General features: G+C 36.9%; 1 pseudogene; it reads right to left on the reverse strand.

Annotated features, from left to right (window-relative positions):
* Window positions 1–11,562: 11,562 nt before the first annotated feature.
* Window positions 11,563–11,735, reverse strand: LOC111760135 (U2 spliceosomal RNA; annotated as a pseudogene).
* Between the last annotated feature and the right edge of the window lie 12,206 nt (window positions 11,736–23,941).

Raw genomic sequence — 23,941 nt, forward strand, 5'->3', positions numbered from 1 at the left:
GGGTGAGGACTCAAACTAAGTCACCCTAATGATATGTTCAAACCAAAGACCTAATATTAATTTAATCAAGGCATCTCTGCTGCATCTAATATAATCAAATTGCATCATGCCCAGAGGAACAGACCAGTTTACAAACATAATCAATATCTCTTTTTGAAATTCATAAATAATATCAAACTGCCACCGCTCCTCAGCCTGAATCATTTTAATTGCCTTGACTTTGAGATCAGGCTTCTTTCCAGGCCTCCTCCAATCTGTTGATGAAACCCTTTAAAGAATTTTTCGTTTCAGTTATTAAGTTGTTCAAGTCTAGTATTTCTGTTTGGTTCCCATTAAGAATCTCAAAGAAATTCCCATATTGTCCATTCATTGTTTTCCTCATATCCTTTAGTTCTTTCTCTGTGTTTTCCTTTATCTCCTCGAGCATATTGAGAATTTGTTGTTGTTAAAGTCTTTGTCCAGTGAGTCCAAAGTCTGGTCCCCTTCATTGATGGTTTCTGTATTTTCATCTTATTCTTTTGGATGGACCCTAATTTTACGTTTCTTTGTTTGTCCTGTTACCTGTTGTTACACACTGTAAAATTTACTATTTAAAAGTGTTAACTCTTTGATTTATTTTTTGAGCTGTCTATTCTTTAAGCTGTATCCAGCTAACAGTATGACAAAAAATTTCTTGAATGCCAGGAGCTAATCAAAACAAACAAACCAAAGAACAACACCTTTCACAGAGTTTGTATATTGGCTCTGCTTTGGCTGGTTGTCCCCTCTGAGTTTAGTCCTCCTATCAAGAAGATCAGCTGGAGGCAAATGCAAAGAACAGGGCTTCTCTTTCTTATCTGAGCCTGACTAGGGCTAGGTAGCCTGATTCTTTACCTGAGTTTGTGCTTGCTAGTGGTCTTAGGAATTCTCCCGTTTACAGTTTATAGGAATTCAAGTGAACACCCCCTATTCCCTTTGAAACAGGCTTTCACCCACTTCTGTGTGCCCTCTTGTATGACCTAATGTAGATAATCATTTGCCCCAGGTCAAGAATTTCTTACACAGCTTTAATATCTACTCTGTGCTTCTCTGCCTTCAGACATATGCTGGGAAATGGACCTGAGACAAGTTTCCTAGCTTAATTTTTCAGACTTCCTCCTGATAGATTTGCACTGACATACAGGCACCCCAGCATGGATATAAGAGTTAGTTTGTTCCCTCTGGAACAGGGCTAGAGACCCACATGGGAGTACAAGCTGGCTCCATCCTGCACTGTGGAAGGGTTAGGCGAAGAGCCACCAAGAGCACCAGAAGCTTTTTTGATGTCTGAAGTTGTGTTTTCTTGATTCAGCCCTTGCCCAATTAATGAATCCCCCCTTTAACTATTTTCCAGGCTGTTGTAGAAGGGTGCTGTCTTTAAGATTTCTCTGTTGCTTTTGCCTGAAGTTGGTTGAAACAATGGCTGTCCTCAGAGCTGGTGATCAGGGATCTGAAGTAGCTGATCAATAGCAGTGATCAGTGATCTGAGCACATCCCCCAGAATTTGGAGGACTAGGTCTTTATGTCCTACTCTGACATTAGCAAGCTGCACCAGAAGCCAGAGCTGCATTCCGCACTGCTGCCTTCCATGGGGAGGGGGGTGGGTGGAAAATTGTAGCCATTACAGGTAGGGTGAAAATTCTCTAGTATTTACCACAATTTACCATTTGTCCTTGAATGTTACACAGTGTTCCAATATACTCTGAAGTTTTAAGATAATTGATTCAGACAGTTCCTGCCAGTTTAGTAGTTATTTTGGTGGAGCGTCTGATTCCTGGAGCTTCCTATTCCACCATCTTTTCACAATCCTCTTCTTCCCTTGAAATTTTTAATAGGAACATGTTAAACAGACTCATCCTAATATTAGTCTAATTACCATTCAATTTCTTATTTTAAATTAAGTGGACCTACTATTAATTTATATATTCCCAAATAGTGTGCATCTTATTAAGCATGATTTATCAGTGACTAATTCAAGCTGGAATATATAAAATTTTGAATTTCTTGATGTCCACATTTTAGTCTCAGACCCACAAGTCTGGATCGAACCCCAGAAATATCTAGTCACATGTTAAATTATGTTGAAACTACACTATTAAAAACAGGAGAAATTTAACTAGGATAAAATGAGGTAAAGAAACATGTTCCATAAGTTTTGTATTTGTAAATTATCTGCAAGTTTATCATAATTTGTTTTTAATGAATTTAGAAAATACAAAGTCTTTTGCGTTTTCTTCAAATTAAGCAGCATGTTTCTATGCTTGCCCAACTTATTGCAAAGTTGGTGAGGCAGGAAAGAAACTGGAATGATACAAAATGAGCTTAATAACAACACCATTTTATTTGTCCTTTAAAAGAAATGTTTTTTTCATAAATGTATTAAATGCTTTTTTTCAGAAAATATAACATAGTGTTGAAATAATAGACTAAGAGCAGAGAGATGTAATATCAGATTTTACAGACAGCTGTTTACCACCTGACATTTGAAATATCAGATTTCTAATTTCTGTTTCAAAATGTGAAGAGACTAAAGCAAAGATAAAGAGTTTATACTGTTTGGATTGAAATATCGGCATGACTTCATAGTTACCTGACATCACAACCATAATAGATTGTTTAATAGTTTTGTCAAGATAATTTGTCCTAGTGTTACCAGATTTTGTCTAAGTTCTTGACTATGCTACAGCAATGAATTTCAAGAACATGTTGGGTGAGTTAGGCCAATAATTTATTAAGGTAGGGAGGGATGAGAAATGGGAGAAAATAACAAACCATGGGTGCCAGATAGAGAAAGAGGCTGAAAAGTGATAAAGTGGGCTGATTTACAGACTGTAATTCTCCATTATAGATTATAAATGCCCAGGTTTTACTTGCGTGGCCATCGTGGCAGGGAAAAAACAGTGAGAGCAGAGTGCAGAAGGCAGGAACATGGGTCCAAAGGCAAGAGCACAAGTTCAGGCCTTGCGCCTGCATTTTCAACCATTAATTATTCCACCCCTTTGCTAATGGCAGGGGAAGAGTTTGATTGATTACCCCACCCATCAATCCTCCATGAAGGCCCTATGATAAAAGTCCTTGGGGAATATCTGGGACTTCTCCTGGCTTTTGGAGGAAATCTTATTCTGAGTGGCAGAATCTTGTGAGGGGGAGGAGTGTCGTCCAGCAGCCATCTGCTTTTCGATGTCCACATGGACTTCTTGCCAGGTTCTAGATCCATCTACTGATTCCCTATCTTATTAGCCAGCTTCACTAGAGGAGTAATAGTTTCCCATCCTTCGTGTTTCACGTTGCCTTCAGTGAGGCCTTACCTGACATTGTTTAAAATCGTAGCACACATATCCCACCTCCAACATTCTCTTTTTACTTTTCTCCAGAAGACTTGTGATAATTGAAATCATTTATAGTACACCCAGAACTTACTGTGTACATTAACATGATTTTTGCTTTCTACTGGTTTTATCATACTGACTATACCATACCAGGAAGTTCTTACCCAGGAAGAGAAAAGTTGCAAATATCATTATTTTCATTTCAGGAACTTCCCAAAAGACCTGTTTCATTAAAAATCAGACTACTTATCTTTTCAATAGCTAACATTAATGGCTATTTACTCTCCAAAACTTCTAAACCCTTTTTTTCAAAACCCTTACTTTGCTGTATCCACCAGTTCTAAACTATTCATCATAACCCTTACTCAGTCCTCATCACACTAGACAATTGAAAAAACTCATAAATATTATAGCTTTGACCTCTCCTCCAATATGCTTCTAACACTCTATATTTAGGTAGTGTTTTCCCTTATAATGGAAACTAAGGAACTCACTTTTGCCTTATTAACAAATTATTTCAGTGGTATTTTCAGGAAACTAGTATTTGATTTTTCTCACCATTAATTTATTATTTATTTTTTATGTCTGTGATCCCAGATAGAAAATTAGAAATTAAGATGAAAATTCCTAGGGTAATCTGTGAGAATAGAGTTGCTGCTAAGGGTTAAAGATATCCAGGTCATAAGATGTGATGCAGGAAAAAAATGAGACCGTAAGTTTAGGGACTACAACTTATTAGATGCTTAAAACTACACATTTTCTTTTAAAATATGAACAGAAATGTTGGTTCTTGGAATTTACTCTCTCTGCCTTCTGACATATCCTGATTAGAAAAAAAAAAAGCTCAAAAGCCATTGGCACTTTGTGTCTACTTAAAAGAAAGTAAATAAGGAAATGAGTTAAGAACCGTAAATCCATTTTCCATCTGTAATTAAACCACAAGGAGAAAGGAAGACAATAGTCAGGAAATAAGTTATTTTCAGCATCTTCATAACTAATCCAGGAATAAATGATGAAATAGTTATTCAAGTGAAAGAACCAGGCCCAGAAACTGACTTTTTACTCACAAACTAGTCTTTAGAACTGTTTCACAAATGCTTCACATGTACTGCAGATGGGCTATGAATATGGATAATGAAGAGATTGTTATACACTCCAGTGTGTACAACATTGTTTTAGATGGGTTATGAATATGGATAATAAAGAGATTGTAATACTCTCCAATCCTTTACATAATTAAAGAATCAGAAAGTTTGAAGAAAGATTAGTAAGAACATATGTTGAGACTAATGGGACTTTTTCCTGGTCCTAGTTCCACAAGGGATGATGCAAAATTGCTGGTAATGCTGGTCAAACATGATAGGGTCCAACCAAATTTGAACAGTCAGTAATTATGGGTATTGGATCTTTAATAATTTAGGTTTCCATCCAGCAGGAGGGTAGGGGTTGGGAAGAATATAAAAATTCATTGTTTTCATTTAAGGTAATGTAAAATACAGTGTCAGGGATGTAAGAAATGGAGATTAGTTTAGTTTTCACATATAGGAAGAAAATATTAATTAATGTAACCTGGCAGCACACTGCCTAAATCTCCCATTCCTGGGTTAAGCAGGAACAAAGAAAACCAGCTTAAGCCAGGCCTATAGCCAATAAAAAGGATGTACAAGGTTAAGTCAATACCCATTCAGCACTAAATTCCATTCCTTATTTGGCAAAAGAAGCAGGTAAAAGCTAAAATGGTTGGAATGCGATGGGGAAAGTGGTTAATCAAAAACTGGAAAACTTGCGTGGGAAAGTTAGACTTCTTGGATAGGCTGTAACCTCTCAAGTATCCAATCTATGGTGAAACAGAGGAAGGGCTTGCGTGCTAGGTGTAGGGGTATAAATTGTGTCATTTTTCTTTGTTCAGGGCACCAGCCACATTTTCTGATTGTGTGTCCCTTCTCGCAAAATTGAAAATAAATTCTTTTCTTTTCCACAATCAGGTGAGACTTATTTTCTTCCAGAAAATTTCTTTCTTACAGAGAGGCCATGCTTTTATCCAGGGTAAAGAAAGAGTCCACAGGTATTCTGAGGGTCATTATTACCTCTCACTAATCAGTATCCCAAAAAGCACTATCTCCATGAATATATCCTGTGTATATACCAACTTGAAATTTAAATGGACCTAAGTTAAACTGCATGGATATCATGCAATGGAGGCAAAAAAGAGAGTAGGAGCTTGAAGGTGGAAGATTGTAATTTCAGATAAATAATAGAGTCAACCCTCTTAGGAAACAATGGTAGGCTTCTAGAAAGCTACTAAGTAGCTTTAAAAATTCTTGTTTTCTACCAGAAATGGCAGAATTATATTTATGACCGTTGACTGGGAGTAAAACCAAAAATTCAAGAGGACTTCATCTGGATCATTTTACTGTCATTGGTAAAGGATTTAAACATGTAAAGGATTAAAAAATGTAAAGTAGAAAGCTACATAATCACAATTTTAGAACTTGTCAGTTAAGTCCTTTATTTTTCAGATGAAAAAGCAGGAATAGAGTTAATAGGGTTTAAGTGACATACCCAAGGTTTATATAGATGGAAGTAAGCTGTGAGAAAGTTGCCCCCTATTACAAAATGACGCTGTCTGTTTTAATCAATTAAACTGTGTTTTAATCATTCATTATTTAATCAGTAAACAGTTTTAAGCATCTACCAACTACTATGCTAGATTAGAAACACTGGTGATTGCAAAAGGTGTATCTCCTGTTCCCAAGACCCTGACAGTTTGGCATTACAAGAAAGGAAAAATGGCAGAATACACCTTCAGGTTTCATAGTACCTAAAATAAAGGTTGGGAGGTGAGAATTCATGACTAAACACTAATGGTTAGTGTAGATTAAAAAGACTACTCAGTGCAAGCCATAGTCCTTTAAATCAGCATCACAGTGTTTATATTTACTTAAAGAGAATGAGGAAAGCATCTTTGGCTAGAATGGTAACATAAACAGAAAAAAAAGGACAATTGGGGGGAGGAGCAATCTTGCACTGCTTTATACTTCAAAAAATTTTCATATATTCATATAATTTTGTTTATTAGAGACCACTCCGATTTAATTCTTATTTGTCATATTTTACATAGAAGAAAGCTGAGACTTAAAAGGTAATTGATTTGTTCAGGGTCTAAAAAGTGCATGAACTAGAATTAGACCTTAGGCATTCTGATTTCTAGTCTACTACAGAGCTGCATAAATTATCACTCAGTAACCATTTCCGGAAGCACACAGCCGCAGTAGATGCTCTATCAGTTTTTGTGTAACAAATATTGGATCTGGTAAGAGATAGACCAATTCACAATCTTAATATCCTAACCTTTCAGAACTGAAATTTTTTAAAAAATTGTTTTTAAATATGTGCCAAATTAGTTCAGAAAAATTATTTATTTGCTTTTTTACCCAAATTATCCAAAATATCTTGTAGTTTTACATTTTTGAATTGGGCATTTGCTGTAAATGAGTATTAAAAAACTTCACTACACTCTAATTAATTAAGATTTTCTCTACATTTCCCTATTAAATAAATATGTATACACTAGGCTAATATAAGAAATATATTTAGAGACCAGAAATGATCAGAATTAGAGAATATAGAAAAATTATTTAACCTTTATGACATACAGTATTCTATAGTGTGTTCTTTCAATTGCTAGATTTAAAATTATAGACAAAGAAAGCATACAGTTAAGAAGAAATAAATTTTGAAAAAGGAAATGATCACGTTTACTAATGTTACCTCCTTGAGATGAATGGCAAAAAAAGAGTCTATTTTTCTTTCTTTGAACTTCTTAAATATATTTATGTGTATGAAATATTTATGTAAATAGATTTATACAAATTATATACACCTAAGAATTCATGTTCTTACTTAAAGAAATAATTGCTTGAAAGCAAAAATAAAAGCTGCTCCCTCCTTCTATCAATGAAATACATATTATTTTCGTTCTGATAGCCAGTGAGTAGATCATTTAAAAAAATAAGTCAGACCACAGAATTTTTGGTTGTGAATCTGACTTTATAAACTTTAAAGTTGTAATTGTTTGACTCCGGGTTCTTAAGAGTTCAGTACGTACAAATGAAGAAAGCACCAGAAATAAGAGTTTTGAGTTGTTATTACATGGGTAGTATTCTAGAAGTCTATGTTTTAAAAATATTTACATAAAGAGTAAATGTATACAAGAAGTTAATTTACAAAGCAAGAAAGAAATGGTGCTAATTTGTGTCCATTTCTATTCTCAAACTAATGGAGGACTCAGTTGAAGCATTAACTATCCCACAACTTGCTGCCCCTCTCCAGGCTTGCCCTAATCAGAGCCCTGGACCAGAAACTTTCCCTTATTCAGAGAGTGGGCAGTGAGCTCGTGCTTGCTGGTCCTTCTTCTTTATATGGTGATCCTCCCCTTCCAGTGCAGGGTGAGCTTCATTGTGCTCCTTAAGTGTGCATGTCATATGGCACCTGGTGGGATGGAACAGGGTCTTCTTTACCAGAGACATGTGCTCATCCATGTCTCTGCCCTGGCTGTGGGGAGGGACCCACTGGCCAAGGTAGACAAGCACCCACTGTTGAAGCTGGCCTTGCTCCAGCTCTTCAACATGTGAGCAAAGCACTGCTCTGACGAGTGCTTGTGTGTAATATGTCTTCCTTGGCTACTGCAGTCAGTATTACAGTTCCATGAAATGGGCAGAATGGTCTCCACTCCTACCCTTGGTGACTGGAATATCTTTGCAATTCTCTATGTAGTGGGCTTTCTCTCTTGGCTCAACAATTACTGCTATATATTTATAATATAATTTAAAAGCTTGTATTTTATATTTGTAGAGTACCTTTTTATCATAAGAACAGTCCTATTAATAGGTAAACATTTACAGTTCCATTTTATAAATGAGGAAATGAAGATTTCGGTGGCTAAGTGATTTTCCAAAGGCCATTTAACTCATTAAAGGTAACGTCTAGGTCCTACTATTTCTTCTGAATTCAAAAGTTGTGCAGTTCTATTACTAAATCATGTATCTTAAAATGAGTTTGATTATGTAGTTGTCATAATCCAGGCACATGTGCTCATTTACTGTTAATTCTATTTTTATGAATAGAGGTCAAAATAGCCGAAAAAAACCTGCTGAAGTAGTCATTTTTTTTCCTTGCTATGGAAAATAGCATGAGCATGTTTGAAAATTTTAGATTACGATCATTTCTGCTCTAGCCTTTAAGCACATCATCTACTGGGGAAATTGCTTTGTTTCCTAGGTGTAAAATTTTGGGTCTTTTTCTCAACTATAATTCATCTAAGACTGATGAGGAGAAGCAGTCCATATTATTTCTTGTTCTTATTGCCACAGATCTATTTTCTGCAAAGAGTAAAAACCCAAAGTGGATCATCTCCCTGAAATGAATACAAGACTACAGTAACACTTAGTTTACCTCAGATGCCTGATAAAGATTTTAGACCCATCTGTTTTCACAAAATTTGCCTTCTGACCTTATTACTTATCCTACTTTATTGGAGATAATGTTCCACTCCTGGTAGAAAAGTTCCCTGCAAATGTGTACCAGACAGCAAAACCCTTCTTGAAAATAATTACTTTTTCTTCCAGGGAGGGATGAGAAATTACTTAAAAGCAACTTAAAATGCTTTCAGCTCAGACAAACCAAAGGTAAGCCAATTACTGATTCTCTCAAGTTCTCCTCCACACTCAGCCACTGAGTCATAAGTTTTTCAGTAATCTAGATCACTTTGCAATCCTAACTGTAACATCCCTTCCCTTTCCCAAGCATCCTCAGGTGGTATCTAAGGATCAGAGAATTGTGGATAATATTTAGAGGAAGCTTATTCAGTAATAGAAACTGGAGTTATTTCTTCTGATGCATTCCTTGACTTCTGCCACAATTGAAAGGAACATATTTCCATGTTTAGACATGTGTTTATCTTTATAGCTAATACCTCAGTAGAAGCCTTGAGCATCCTTCAAGATTATGCAGTTATGTGGTTACTGGTATCAATTTAGGGAAACCCATTTTTCTTATTTGTTAATTCAATACTTTTTATTGTACAATATATTATGTTGGGTATTGAAAAAATAATGCTGAGCATAATAACACTAGATTAATATATTCATGAATTTTAGAGGCTGGTGTGGTCAATAGACATAATCATCACACAAATAAATTTAAAAACACACAGAGTAATTGTCACAAAAACGATGTAAGAATGAGGCATAAAACAGAAAGCCCAGGGAAGGCTTCCTTAAAGATATGATATTGAACTGAGTTTTGAAGAAGAAGATGAACAGAATGGTGAAATACTTTAGGCAGAGACTACAACGTAGACACCCCTAGATAGGGTGAAAAAGTATTCTTATAGAATACAACCCAATTAGAACTTTCATAGGTTTCATATAGTCTCCCCAACTTTTCTAAAAAATTCTTGATCAAATAATTTGTCTGGATAAAACATTTATTTTTCATAGAATCAGTAACATTTGCTAATACATCTATCATAGATACTAACCAAAATGGAAAAAAAAATGTAAGTGCAGGAAGGGAGAGAATGATATAGTAAACCAAAGATATACCAAAAGAAAAGGGAAAACGGTGCAATGGATTTCTAACAAATTATGTCATAATCTCAAAGGACATGGACTCTGAAAAAGTCTTAATGGATAAATGCAAAATAAAAATTTAAAATATGATAATAGGAGATAAAAATACATGCACCAAATGTAAAATTTCACACATGAAAGCCATATTAGAAGTTGTAGCAAGTAGCAGGAATGCTGTTCACACACAATTGTTCATAACACAAATTTCAGGCTTAGTAGACAAGTTAAATAAATCATACAAAATTAAATGGAATAGAGTAGAGAAAATATATTGATTAGAGAAAAGGTGACATAAATGTAAGATAAAAAAATTCAAAATGCCAATAAATGATAATCCTGGTAAGTAGAAGTGTGCAAATGACTATAAAATTATTATACAGTAGGAGAAAAACTTTCTGAAATAAAGAACATTTTAATCTGCCTATCATATGTCATGTGTCTTCAAAATATTAATTTTGAGTGATCAACTTAGTTGTAAAAACTTTTTATTGATTTCCCCCTTTTGTTATAAACTGGAACACAAAGAATGAAATAGTAAATTAGGTATACAGAAAAGAAAGAGAATATTAGCAACCTTGATATTATAAAAATTAAAATAGAGCTGACAGGATTTAAGAAATGAAGAGAAAGGGAAGAGTGTTAATAGATATTACACAAAGAATTATCGAGATTCTGTCACTTTTTAAAAGAAATTAGAAATATTTTATTATTTTAAACAAAATTAATGAATATGCTATCACTTTCAGAATCTAGTAATGATGAAGAACATATATAAAACTATTCCTTCTGCCAATAACCATTATAATTTTGGCTTAAAACTGTAGAACTATTTGAAGTCATCAGAGAATAACTGAAAAATGAAAGAAGTTGGAGGGATTATGACTCCTGGAAGAAAGGAAACACACTGAGTGAGGTTCACATTTATTAGTTTTTTTGCCTTAAGGGCATTCCTCCATTTGTGTGACAAAAAGTAATCAAAGCATAAGTAGGAAACAGAAGTCTTAGTATACTGAATATAGACCTTAGAGTTTGGACCAGCCATAGTGACTTAAGTTGAGGGTGAAAAATTTGAGAAAGATGGATTTATTTAGTGGCGAACCTGAAAATCTGTGTGCAAAGCCCTGTAAAATTGTTGGCTGAGTCCTGTGTTTTATATATACAGGATAAAAAGCTTCCAGAACCCAGAAGAAAGCCACATGTGATAGGATGAATGTACTGAACAGTGACCTCATTAGCTGCCTGCTTATGCAGAGCCAAAGTTCTAGTCCCTCCAAATTTGTGGGTCTTGGTAAACATCTCAGAATGAGTATTATAATCCATGAAGGATCCTGTTTTAAAATCGAGCATAAAATAACAATTGAAAAATAGGAAAATTGAGCGTATATCCCAGAACAAAAGACTGTGGTCAGGATGAAGAGTAAAATAAAAATACATATATTCTCTCAAGGTTAAAATCAACACTCAGAAGAATAAAGATGATCCACCAATAACATAACCATCTGCTACAATAAAATTCAACAATTTTCAGTTGAAAACTAAGAGCCCAAATGCACAACAGTGTATCTTTTTTTTTTTTTTCTCAAAAGGGGTGTACCATTCCAGGTTGATGCATGGAGTGGACAGAGCAAGCCCCTGTTCCATTTCCCAGCTCCAAAAATCCATTTAATGTATTGTCCTTGGATAGAGGATGTATCAGATATTAAACTGATAAGAACAGATACTATACTTGATCTTAGCCAAAAGTCTGGGAAACGATCCAGTGTATCTTTCTTAATGTTCAGTATATATTTAAAAATTTGTAGACATGCAGAGAAGAAAATGTGTTCCCTAGTCAAAGATAAAAATAACCAAGAGTAACATAATAATAGGTGAACCATTTGTTTGAATTCACAAAGAAGGATTTTAACAATGATGATTATGTTGAAAAAAACATGTAAGAAAAAATCTATATCAATGTGCAAAGAAGTGGAGATTTATAGGAGAGATAAGAAAGCCCTAGAAAAGAAATAATTTGGAAATCTTGGGGCAGAAGATTATGATATATGAAGTTTGAAATCCATTGGGCAACACAGAAGGAAATTATCAGTGACGAAGACTGTGCAAAGGAAACTATCAAAAATGAAACACAGGGAAAATTTTTTTTAAATATTAACAGAGACTCAGTTATCTGTGGGACAGTATCAAGCTGAAGCACATACATGTAAATGGAATCCCAGAAAGAGGACGAATAGAATAGGCCAAAGAAAAATGGCCCAAATTTCCCAAATTGGATTAAAAACTCCAAACCATACATGTAAGAGAACAGTGATCCTCAAGTAGAAGTTATACAAAGACATATTACACATTACATAGAGGGGATACTGATACAAATGATGGTTAACTTTTCATAAGAAACACTGGAAGCGAGGAGACAGTGGCACAACATCTTCAAGGTGCTAAACCAAAAAAAATCCAGTGAAATTGTCTTTCAAAAAAAGGAAGGCAAAATAAATTTTCAGATAAAACCTAAAAGAATTCATAGTCAGGACAGTCAGCCACATTGGAAAAAATATTAAAGGAAAACCTTCAGGTTGAAGGGAAAATTTGGATTTACGGGAAGCAATGAATAGTAGTAGAAATAAATATGTGAATAAAGGTGAACAACTATATTTTTATTTTCTTAAATTTGGAAAAGATGTTAGACTTATTAAAGCAAAAATAATGAGGTTGTGTGCATGCATGGGTATTTAAAATTTGCTATAAGAGCAGAAAAGATCAGAAAGATACATAGAATTATAATTTTGTAAAATAAAGTAGTGAACCAAAGAACTCAAACAGTGACATAACTATAGAGGAAAGAGAGTAGAAGGAAGTCAGAATGTAATTGGGCCACAGTTCTAATATATCACAGCAGAAAACTCAATGCATAATTTTTAATGTACTAAAAAAGAAAATTGCTGTCTTAGCATATTATCAGAGACATGGGAATAACCCTCATGATTACTGAAATTAAACATAGTTTTGGAAAGTTCTCATTAATATTACTAAGATGCAATTTAGTTTTGAAAGTTCCCATTTAAAATATCAATGCTTTTTATTAGCACATAGAAAAAAATAGTTTTAAAAAATGTGAATGCAGATGCATAAATGATAAACTCTTTTCTCAGAAATAGAAAGAAAAAGAGAGAGAAGAAAGAAAGAAAGAAAGAAAGAAAGAAAGAAAGAAAGAAAGAAAGAAAGAAAGAAAGAAAGAAAGAAAGAAAGAAAGAAAGAAAGAAAGAAAGAAAGAAAAACATTCAAATTCTAAAACCTAGTGTGTGTTAAGAGAAACCCTCAAATTATAAGTACTGAAAAAGACCAACTAAGATCTTTGAACCCATGCAGGAAATAACAATGGGAGTGACAGAAGAATGGGGAGATACTATGAAGAATTAAATGGTAGAGCTCCAAAATCACAAGCAGAAGTGGGGCTCCACCTTACGCAGCATTTGCACAAGATGTCAGCAACGTGAACATATAAAGAAAAGGAAATAGCCTGGTGACACAAAGATGGAATAACTGTCTTCTAAAAGTGATGCTGATAATACACCGTACAAGACAAGTTCTAGTAACTCTGGTGATAATTGCTATTGAAGTAACTGGAGGACTCAGGAAGCTCCCCTCAACATGACAGCATTTAAAATTTAGGGGGAGCATGGTGGCTGCATAGAAGCACACTATTTAAAGGAAACAGTTGCTTCCATAAAACTCTGGAAGTGAGTATACTTGTTTTCTCTGCTTCCCACAGAAAGCTGGTACAGGAAAATAAGAATTAAAAACAGGATAGATAGCCTTTATATAAAGATACTATAAAATTTTTGAGAAAGAGCTATATGAGTGTCCAATGAGCAAAGGAAATTAACCAGAACAAAATATTCTATAAAGCTGATAAAAATTATATGTAGGCATTCCGCCATAAATTATAAAGATTGTTAAACAGTTGTGGCTATGAATAAGGACATGAAGCAGAATTGCAAAAATCCTAAGAAATAAACTGATAAATAACAAGTAAGAAACTGGCAAAATTCAGAAAAGAAATGGAAAAACAACTGTTACAGAAATAAAGACAAAATTTTAAGAAACACAGGAGATTACAGACCTGGGAAAAAGTAAAGTTAGGAATATAAAAGCCAGAAATAAGAAAATTGTGATAAAAAAACGGGTAAATGAAGATCAAAATCTACTACAAGAAATTTGTGGATGGGCAGACAAACGATGAAGCATGAATAATTGGAGTTCTCAAAGACAAAGAAAAAAAGGTGGAACATGTTTAATAATATAATTCAGTAAACATTTCCTCAAATAATAGACTACAATCTGATATGAAAAGGGTACATTTTATACCAGAGAAAATTAACTCAGAATGTTGAACACCATGACAAATCTTAGAAAAATTTTTGGATTTTAAAAATAAAATAATATTTTTGAGCTATCAGGCAAAAATCAATTTATATGTATTAAAAAAAGAAATCTGGCTTAATTGTTTTTTCTCTACACCACTCTTCAAAATGCCCTACATCAGGAGTGAGCATACTTTGTGATGGAAGCAAAGATTTGCACATGGGTCATAAAACATTGTAGCCAGACAATATGCTGTCATAGAAAAATAGTACGTTATAGAAAATAGTGTTACTAAAATTAAGAAAATAGTGGATGGTACAGGAGCAAACTAGACAATGTTAAAGAGATTGTATTTAATAACTATAGAGGTCACAAATACATATACTGATTGAAGCCCAGAAAGAAAAGAGATAATTACAGAAAAAAGTATAAGAAATATGTAAGATATGGTGGAAAAGTATAACATAAAGCATAACTTAACTGCTATATGTAGAGGAGAGAGAGAATGGGGCAGCAGGAATATGTGAAGAGATTATGATTAAGAATTTTTAATACTAATACTCTTTATATAATATCTATTATATAAATACTAGGAATATCAAGCAGTATGGCCATGAAAACCATACATTGTGTGCTATAAAAATGTATGTGTTATGATAAGGTGCTGCACTATGCAAAATTGCTCAATAAAAAATAATGGGCTCATGAGAAATGAGATTATGAGAAGAATGGGATTATGGGCAAAATACTTTAAAAACTTTGCCAGTAACACATAAAAACAAATTATATTTTATGTGTCAGATTAAAATCAGATTAAAAAGTAGCACAATTTTACACATTTTATTGGTTAAGAAATGCATAAATATTACAATTAATATGGCGCTTTGCCTTGAATAAGACCAGAAGTTTACTTGTGAATGGGAGTATGGGAAGGGTTGCAACTCATGCACAATCTTAAAGAGATTTAAAAAAAATGATGTAACTATCTTATTAGCAGGTCTTTCAGTATCTCCTTTATAGTTATTTTGATTGTAAAAGACAAGCAAAATGATTGGAACAATGTCTGGCACTTTATAAATGTTCATAAGTATCATTAGTCACTAACAGGTATTTATCTGACAGCAGTAATAAGTATATACCTAAGAGCATAAATGCATATACTCACAAAAAGATTTGTTAAATAATATTAATAGCTGTTTTATTCATAATACCTAAAAACTGGAAGCAACATAAATTCCCATCAACAGAGGAATGAATATGAAACTTTGGTTATATTCATGCATGGTAAATCAGCAATAAAATGGTATAAACTACTGATTCATGTACCAACATGAATGAATCAGAAAAATGTTATCATGTCCGAATTTTTAAAAATGTTGAGTGAAAAAGTCAGACAAAAAAGATTTTATGATTCAGTTTGTATGCAGTTTCAGAATTTGAAAATCTAAGCTATGGTGATAGAAACCAGATCACTGGTTATCCTGAAACCAAGGCATCGAAGACAAATGATCATGAGAAATGTTTAGTGGTTGTGAAAGTAATTTCTATCTTGATTGGGGTTGTGGTTCCATGGATGTATAAGTCTGTTCAAGACTCATCCAACTGAATTCTTAAAATTTGTTCATTTTAATTTATGTACACTATACCTCAGGAAAACTGATGTTAAAATCTTAAAATCCAAATGTCACTCAATAAATGAAAGGCTAAAACAATTGAAATACAATCTGTTTCAAAACACAACAAGTTTCAAAAACATGTTTAAATGCCAGTTATTCCTCTTCATCATAATGAAATATTTTCCTTTTTTCTCTTAATTGTAAATTACATTCACATTTTAGATATAAAGGCATGCATCAATCCAAATATAAATTGGTAAATCTTAGCTTGTCTCCCAGAGGATTATGCACCAGGCCAAATCTCTTTGAATCCGAACTCTCTTTAATGTTCCCTGTCATGCTATTCTTCCACAAATCCAGGGGCCCTGCTATTATCCAGGTTCCTTTAAATACTCTAAATTGCTCACATGACTCACTTGTAATTCAGACTTTATGTCAATGATTTAATATCCAGAAATATATACTGTATATTTCTAGTAGTAGCACAAGCCCAGCCAAGAGAGAATCATAGAATTTGCTAAAGCAGTAGGTTTTCCTTATTTGGGGGCTTACAGATACTTTAGAGAAAGTAAAGTATGAACTAACTTTTCCAAGGACATTTTATAAGTATATATGTTAATATGTAGATCATATTTTTAAAATATCTTTTTATATACAAGTTTTGTAAATTATATATGTGTAAATTATATATGTAATATATAAATTACTAATAATTGCAGGGTCTCTCAATGGATCCTGCAGATTTTTCTGGATAAAAGAAAAAGCTCTTTCTGCAGGCAGAGCTCTATATGTGGTTTTATCTACTCACATTCAGATTATCTGAAGTAGATCACCTGCTAGTAGGGTTCTCTTAGGAAACAGAACTGTCAGGAGGGATTTGAAAATAGTATGAGATTTTATAAAATTGTCTCACGTGACTGTGGGGCTATGCACACAGGTTGTAAACCAGGAGCTCCAATGAAGGTCATTGATGAATTCACCAGGAGATGCTAGCTGGTTGAAGTAGAGATGGAAATTCTCTGAGTGCTGAAATCACTTCTTCTTTTAAGGCCTTGAACTCACTAGATGAGAGTCACTCATTGCTGACAACAATCTCCTCTGCTAATTGTAGATGTAATCAGCCATGGATGCAATCAACTCACTGATGATTAAAGTCCATGAAATGCTCTGGTATGACAATTAGCCCAGTGCTTGCTTGACCAAACAACTGGGCACCATTACCTGGCCAAGTTGACTCATTCGCCTAATCATCACAAGATTTTTACTAAAATTTATGTAATGAGGATGTTTTTGAGAATAATAAAATTTAAGAATGAATATCCAGAATAATAAATGATATAGATTGTCATTCACTATTTCAGTTTCTATACCACTAGCAGCAACAAAAAAGTTATTTTATAAAAACTTAAAAAAAAAAAGAGAAGTTTTGCTGATAAGACCAGGGTAACAGGAGTTCTTTCCTCCCCTTCTGCACTAAATGTAAGGAAGTCCTTTTACTTTTTTTTCAATCTAGAGAAGCTTTCAGCCACTTCTGTATTTAGGCAGAAAGAGATGGTCACCTTGGAGCTGGTCTTTATTCTTTAGAGACCTTGCATAGCTCTTGGTTTACACAAATTTAAAGAAAATAAACACTTTCTGCAAAGAAACAAAAAAATTGTTTTCAGAACAGCATGACTACACTAGAGGCCTTGCTATTACTATTCAGTGGTCTGAAGGATATAGACCTATTTATATGAGGAAACTAGAGATCTTGTCAGGGCTATGGAGTGAGCAAGGAAGCAGATCAAACCCAGTCTCGTTCTCTCCTAAGTATCAAAGTTCTACAAACCTGTTAGATGTGCCTGGGTGTATTAGTCAACCAAAGGGATGCTGATGTAAAATACCAGATATTGTTGGCTTTTATAAAGGGTATTTATTTGGAGTAGGAGCTTACAGTTATCAGGCCATAAGGCAAAAGTTACTTCCCTCACCAAAGTCTCTTGCCACTGTTGGAGCAAGATGGCTGCCAACATCTGTAAGGGTTCAGGCTTCCTGGGTTTCTCTCTTCCGAGGCTTGCTTCTTTTCAGGCTCAGCTGCTCTGTTATCTCCACAAGGCCAGCTGTAGACTGTTACATGAATGGCTTGTTTCTCTTCCCAGGGCCTTCTCTCTTTCCTCACAACCAGGCTCCTCTGTGTGCTTACTTCCCAGGGCTCCAGCTCAAGACTCCTTAGTCTGTCATCCTTTGCCATGTCTTTTCTCTGTGAGTCCCTGCTGCCTTGGTGGGATACAATGTTCTCCTGATATGGTCCAGGCAAAGCTTTAATCATTATTTAATCAAGTAAACCTCTGAATCCAATAAACTGTAATATTCCCAGAGGAAAAGAACAGTTTACAAACATAATCCATTATTTCTTTTTGGAATTCATGAATAATATCAAACTGCTACACTGGGAATCCTTGAACAAGGGGATCTATTGGGTAAATATTAATTTTCCCAAAATGAACTGAACATGAATGAAAAGAGAGCAAGAACTGATGATTTGAGTCTTACAAAAAGACATCATGTTCCCCAACAGCTAATGTGATTTGGGAAAGATTGAGTGTGGTCCTTGAAGATTAAAATTGGGTAATTATAGTGATCCAAGGCTGGATCTTATTGGTAAAGTCATGGACATGGGACTTGCTTAATGACAATCTCCATGCCCTTGCTACACCCCCTCCTTTTCTAGTGTGTACAAATGTTTCAGTTTTGTTTCTATTCAATAGCCTGGGGGTGGGGGTGGGGGGCAGGGAAAGTCTTTAGTTCTAATTGTTAAGTCTAGTGGGACAGCCTGACTGTATCTTGAAACTGAAACCAGAAACAAGCATTTCCAGCTGCTTATCAGGGCAGGAACTCTCAGTGGCAGGGCTTTCTCCCACCCTGGGGTTTATAAATACCCATTCTCAGGCATATGGGCTTCTCTCATCCCTAACTCAAAGCAGGCCTGCCGAACTGCCATTCACTGACCCTGGCACAATTAGTTGGCCTCTCCAGAAGAGCAACCATAATGGGATTTCTTACCCTGCTCTTTTGGACTGTTTGTGCTATGTAAGAATTAAGTGGTTATTTGTTGAAAGTCTTTATTGTGTCTGATCCTGTGTTCCTCAACACACAATGAAGCAACTCATTCCGCAGAGTTTTGGTGCAGTGAGCAGGATGCACGGGTAAGTAAAGAAGTGGGTTGATTCTTTGGCAGTTCTTTTGGTTGCTCTTGCATTCCTTTTGTACAAGAGCATCTTAGGAAATACAGGTCTCAAGGCTCTGTGGGCTAAACTGAAGGGTCACATGTGCCCTTCAAGCCTGGAAAGAAGTATTAACCATGCTGGGTGATTTAGGTCATACTGTCTCTGTCCTTTTGGGAAAGGTGGTGATAAATGGAATTTTGAGAATTTCCTCTTGAATGCTGGGGAGTTGGCTAGCTTGCTCTACACTGAGATCAATGAGGTTGAGGCTTCCACTGCCTGGCTTATACTCTTCTGACTCATGGCTCTTATATATGCTCTCATTCTTGAACTAGACATAACCACACTCAGGCAACCCATAATATTCTTGAGGTTAGTGTGAGTCTGGTCATTATTCAGGAGACTATTAGAACTGAAGATGGGACCTGAGTGTGAGAATGAAAGTCTGAACTTTTATAAAGAGATATGGGATATAAAATATAAGTATGGACAGAAACCTGGAGGGAATTTCCTCTCATGATTGCCCCAACTTTATGATGAGGGTGCCACTATTATCCTTACCAACAAGGCTGAATGGAGGAGTCTTGGCTACCTCACATCCAGTCTCATCTTCCAACAAACTCTTAGTTGGAGTTATGAAAGCAGGTGACTGGGTTGGGGGTGAAGTGGCTGACTGTTTAGCCGTGGTACTCTTGTGGCCACAGCTTCTGGCTGTATCCTCCAGGAACTCACATGAACTTATCCCACTCTGGCCGACCTCCCTGAAATTCTGCTGAAGACTTGGAGTAATGAGAAGGATGCCATGGTCACTCAGACAACTGTGCATTGGCACATAAATATTCCACTCCTGTCAGAGAGATTTAACCCCTTACCAGACTCCCATTTTACTGTGGGACATTGATGATTTTATTAGAAGGGGGACCCCCTGAATGTGGCAAAAAGCTGTTTATCCTCCTCACACCAGGGATTCTTCTGGGGGAAGCAATTGATTACATTTATTATATGCTCCTTGCTTGGGACAAGGACTCCCAAATTAGCCATTATGCCATGGTGACTAACTGAGGAGCCAAACTGGTGTGTGGTAGTTGTCTGCCTTTTAATCCAGCAAATTCTGAGACATGCAGGATGGGTCAGCAGCCACCCTTCCTCTTGGGCTATGTTCTTGTGTCTACTAGAGTAAGGGGTACTGAAGGACACCATAGACAGGATTTCCAGTGGAGAACTTTGGGAAAAATATAAACTAGAAGAAGGGTCATAAGCTCAACAGGGACAATCTGCTTCTGCCCTACCCCAAGTATGAGCAGTAGAAAAGGAGGAAGATTCTAAAGATTTCCTGTCTTTCCCTTTGGCCCCATTTGTGGAGTCTGGCTGCCAGGAGAGACCCATTGCCCAGAATTGACTAAATTGAAAATGACCTAGGGGTGAGGCCAATGACCTGACCATCCTCTGGGGACCAAAATCATATGCCCCAGTACATGTTTAATTTGGGAGCAGTGAACAAACCTTTATGGCACTTTTGAATACAGGCACTCAGGTCACCATTATTCTGGTAGACACAGAGCAGAAAGTGACAAATAACATTGGGAGATCTTGGGTGCTCCACATGAGTGTGGGGACAAGAGGTTGCCACTACCCTGTTGATTGGTCTCTTTGGCCCATTGGATGCCCCCGTGGTTATGTTTCCCACTAGGGAATGCCTTATAGGGATTGGCATCCTGCACCACTGCATGTTTCCGTAACAGTTACAGGGATTCACTCCCACTTTCCAATGAATTCTGGCCATCATGGCAGGCCAGAGCAAGGAGCAAACTGCACAGGGATTGCATACATTGCTAACTGGCTTCAACAGTCTGACTGGGCCATGAATCCTGACAAGATACAAGACCCAGACTAGCAGATTCTTAGGCAGCATATTGGCTAGAGTCCAGTTCTGGATCCCTGACCTGGTATAGGACAAATTACTGTCTCTAAAGTCACCTACCTCAAAGAGGAGACCTAAGAGTTGAATGGGCTTTTTGCATATTGGCACTATCATATTTTACCTCTGTGTATCCTCCAACACCCCTATACTGGTTGACACAAAAAGCAATTAATAATGGAGGAACAGACCTTGCTAGAGGTAAAAGCAGCTGTTTCAGTTGTCCTGCCTTTATGATCTTTAGAAGCTTGATCTCCATTTGAGCAACCAGTTTTTGCTACCTGAACCCATTCCAACTGGTCCCTCTGGCAGAAGGAGGGAGCAACAGGAATTCGCAGACCCCTGGGTTTTTGGACCAAGATGTTCCCAGACACAGCCCAGTGCTACTTCCAATTCCCCTAAACCATGATTCTGTTGCAACACCAGATGAGAGCTCTTTCCTCCCTGCATTGGCATCTTGGGACCCCAACTCAAGAGTGCCCCACCAGATACTCAGCATTGGTTCCCTGATGGATTGGGCAAGGTGAAGCCACCAGAGTCCACTGGGCAGCAGCTGCTATTTCCCTTGCCTCAGGCAGATTATACACCATCTCTGCCATCAGAAAAAGTGCCCAGTAGGCTGAACTGTGAACACTCTTCTTAAACCAGGAACACTTGGAGTCAAGTAATACCATGTACCTGTTTACTGATTCATGGGCTGCTGCTAATGGCTTAACAGTTTGGTCAGGTTCATGAAGGGAATGTGATTGGAGATTTGAAGATTTCCCAGTGTGGGGACTGGACCTCTGAAAACAATTGAAAGCATCTGGCTATGCATCTTGATGAGCATTGCAAGGGCCAATATCACAATGAACACCACTGGAATGACCTAGCCAATAAAGGAGGACACACCAGACTGGTTGTTGCCCCTAATGTGGTTTCTGGAGAAAGGCAGAGGATGAACCCTGCTTGTGGGATGAGAACAATGAACTTATACTCAATGACATCTGTGAAATAGCCGACCTTTCCATGGCTGCTTCTGCTGCATGGATCCACCACCAATAGGTACATGGAAATTCCAACACCACAAAATTATGAGCCTAGTAACATGTAGTGTCTCTCAGTAAAAAAGGCCCAATTGACCATTAACCAATGTGAGAGATGTCAACTACAAGCCAGAGTCCAAAAGGGTATTTAGGGGCTATTCCTAGAGGGGCCACATCAAACTGCTCGAGGCAAGTGGACTACATCAGACCTCTCCCACCACCCTAAGATATATCTTCCACCTTGGTCATGGTACTTACCTTTCCATTTCATCATCAGATGCAAAACATATATGAGATACCTTGGAAAAGCAGATCTACCAACTCTCTGGGTACCCAGATGACATGTCTTCTGACCAAAGATCCTATTTTATTGCACTGTCCACTCAACAGTGGGCCCACCACCCATAGGCAGCCAGCTTTGTGGAGAAATTTAATGGTTGTGTGAAAAATGGACACCAAACACACACCACTTGGGACTCTCCTTTTCAATCACTATTATTTTTTTCATTATTTTTTAAAATGTTTCATTTAAAAAAATGAGGTTCCCATATGCTCCCCACCCCCCTCACCCCACTCCTCCCATAACCACAACCTCCTCCATCATCATAGGACATTCATTGCACCTGTTGAATACATCTCTGAGCACTACTGCACCACATGGTCAATGGTCCACATTATAGTTTACACTCTCCCCCAGTCCACCCAGTGGGCCATAGGAGGACATACAATGTCCAGTAACTGTCCCTACATTATCACCCAAGACAACTCCAAGTCCTGAAAATGGCCCCACATCACATCTCTTCTTCCCACTCCCCACCCTCAGCAGCTACTGTGATCACTTTCTCCATCTCAAGCTACATTTACTTCCATTACTAATCACATTAGTTCCAGAATAGATTATCAGTAAGTCCACTCTAGTCCATACTCTATTCCTCCATTCTGTGGACGCTGGGATGGTTATGTCCACTGCACCTCTGTATTGAGAGGGTGCTTAGATTCCACTTGGATGATGGATGCGATTCTCCTCTTTGCAGTTGTAGGCACTCTTGGCTCCTTGGTGTGGTGGTTGCCCTTCTCTACCTCCCTGTTTGCTGGCTGGGGTAAGTCCAATAAACCAGATGGTAGGAGTTGCAAGTCTGAGGCTCAGGGCCTAGCTATCACATGGTTGGTCCAGAGATTCAGGTCCCCTGGGTATACACTAAACCCCAGCACTGACCACAGGTCCAGTAAAAGTGACAGGAGAGGCTTGTGAACAAAGATCACACCTGAGTCCAACTCCATCACACTCAGGACCACAAACTCCAAAGTAGGGCCAACTGACACGGCACTGAAGATCATCTGCCATGACCATACAACCTGTGGGTCTCTGAAGCCCTCAGAAGAACCAATACCTGGGTTGTATCTACTTTAGCTGTCTCTGGGACTCTGCTGAGGCGTGCCCTCCGAAGACCTCCCTGCTCTTTTTTGGAGAATCATAGCCATATAGACTCATTTGTCTTTTCCATTTCCCCCTTTTTTTCAAGGTCAAAAAGCATTTTTAACTCCTGATATTATATGTAGGCTGAGATATTCTGCTGGTCTGAGTTGACCCTTTTATTCAAGGTTGTTCTCCAGCCACATCATCAGCTGATACTTGGTAGTAATCCCTTGGTGCCAGGGAGGCTCATTCCTGGGAGTCATGTCCCACACTGGGGGGAAGGCAATGCATTTACATGCTGAGTTTGGCTTAGAGAGTGGCCACATTTGAGCAACATGGAGGCTCTCAGGAGGTAACTCTTAGGCATCCTGCAGCTCTAGGCCTAGTTCTTATTTCAGGCACACAGGCCCACAAGCATAGTCAT

This window comes from Dasypus novemcinctus, chromosome 7, assembly GCF_030445035.2.
Source record: "Dasypus novemcinctus isolate mDasNov1 chromosome 7, mDasNov1.1.hap2, whole genome shotgun sequence".
In the NCBI taxonomy this organism is placed as follows: domain Eukaryota; kingdom Metazoa; phylum Chordata; class Mammalia; order Cingulata; family Dasypodidae; genus Dasypus; species Dasypus novemcinctus.